Here is a 2381-nt window from a genome sequence, read left to right on the forward strand (position 1 = left end):
CTATAATATTTCACGGAACGGCTAAACGCTCTTCCCAACCTGCCGCGTGCACCAGATCCATACCATTACGCGATAATCTTCAATTTAAATAACAACGTGCGTGGAACGTCTCGAACGCCATTTCCACTATTACATTTATTATCTTTCAATTATTCAATCGAGATCAAAAAGGGCAATAATAGGGACGGCCGGCAAAGGAAAAGAATCGTGCAGCGTAATGTTAAATACATAAATGCAAGAGCCTGCTATGCGCGATCTTGACTCAGCGCTCGTTTCACTTCGCGACCGTGCCAACGCGTGCGTGTGTGCAATGTGCCTGCACCTCTCTCTCTCTCTCTCTCTCTCTCTCTCTGTATGCATTTCGCGTACAATACACGGTTCTGTATAGCAGCCGTTAACTCCATCTTCGCGTGTACCTGAACGAGCTCCGATAGCGGCGCAGTCGAATGCGGTGCTACACGAAAAGTGGCCGTCGCGCACGGTTATAATTACACGCGTAATGATAAGAATATACGTCCTGATAAGACGAAATGGGTGTACGCCTATCATTCCCGTTCGATCAACGCGGATTATATCGTGCCATGCTTATTCGATGCTTTTCACTCGTCCTCCTCGTCTCTCTCACTCTTCTCTATGTCGCGCCAACTATACTCGTAAACCTCTACCGTTTTCGCGTTTTTCTCCTCCTCCCTTCTTGCTATTTTTCCCTTTCATCCCGTATGATACTGCGGCGTACCGACGTCACGTCTGCAATCGTCGGTGGATATTTTTCATTTCGCGCGATCTCCCAACCAGCTCTTCGCCGCGCCGGGCGCTTTAAAAAGTATTACTTATCCTGGATTTTATCCGCCCGACCGATCCCGGGTCAGATCAATCACTTATTCGTGATCGATCGCGTAACGCTTTAAGGATGTTTATAAGGGAAGTAGGAGCGATGAGAGAAGGGTATACACTCGTGCGATTCCCGATGACACGATGTGAAAGGCGTGTATCGTATCCGTTTGCTTATGTATGAAATTATTTTCTCTTCGCGGATATACGAGTATAACTCCGCTTATCGCGAGCTTTGCGATATTTCCTCGGTACTAATTATTCGGATAAATGACGATACAGGATTACTCGAATAGCGAATTTACTTCACCTTGCATTTTATACACAGAAAAAAATTTTATATTTCCGTTAAAACCGATTCTTATTAAAAATTTTCGTGTTTTTTTAACAATATGTGAATATCCTTTGTCAACGGTTTGGATTTCATCCTTTTTGTTCTGTAAACTGTTTGTTCGATTTTTATTATGGTCTATGGAAGTTTGATAATACTTTATTCGATTTAAGGTAAAGATTAACAAATTAAAATGATATATTCAATACGGCGCGGACACAATTTCAAAAAAATAATCTAATAAAACTCGGTTTTTTAGGGAATTTTTCATTGCAAAGAGAGAAAGAGAGAAGGCATTATTACCACCTTTTGTTAAACATTATAATATGTTTATTCTTCATATTTCGATAATTTTGAATTGTTTATATAATTAAACAAATAATAAGTTCACTCATCCATAAGTCTTATTTTAAAAAAATAATTTTTTTCTCTTAAATTTTGTTCTGTTTTCTTTTGTTGATGAAAAAAAATAACCAAAAATACACCAGTCTTCAAAGATTGATTTTTATCGAATTTTCACCAAAGTATTGCCAAAGATTCATAATTTTTTAATTTTCCGCGTTGACCAATTTCTTTGTTAAAGTTTAAGTGGAAATACACAAAAAATACATGAGTATTATTATTTAAATAATGTAATTGTTTAAAGCTAACAATACTTCTGAAAATAACGTAGCATTATCACATAATTTTCTTAAGACGTCTCCAAACGATATGGCCAATGTTCGCCAACATTAGCAAATATCATATACTTGACATACATAATTATCTATATCGAATGTAGGCTAATATTTAGCGAACGTGTACAAAGTTAGCGTATACATTGGCCATATTGTTTGGACGTCTTTATACGTACATTATTTGTACATTCATTTTTTTACAGTAATTCTTATAAAAATAAATAAAAATATCAATAAACATTTTTATTAATAGAAAATAAAATATCAGCGATAAAATGTCATTACTATTTAAAAAAATTAGAAATTATTTACAATGTCATAGATTTCGAAACTAAATGTGTTTATGTTTTAAAAATTGAGCAAGAAAAGTTAAAATATTATGTAAAATATTACGTAAGATACTAATGTATGTTAAAGATAATGTATGTAAAAATGTATTTTTCATAATTATACTGAGTGTCTAATAACTTTCCCGATAACTTTTACGAATATTCGTAGGCAGATAGAGTGTATTAAACTGACGAGTAATTCTATGTTTGTGT

Source organism: Trachymyrmex cornetzi, unplaced genomic scaffold (assembly GCF_001594075.2).
Source record: "Trachymyrmex cornetzi isolate Tcor2-1 unplaced genomic scaffold, Tcor1.1 scaffold121, whole genome shotgun sequence".
Taxonomy (NCBI): Eukaryota; Metazoa; Arthropoda; class Insecta; order Hymenoptera; family Formicidae; genus Trachymyrmex; species Trachymyrmex cornetzi.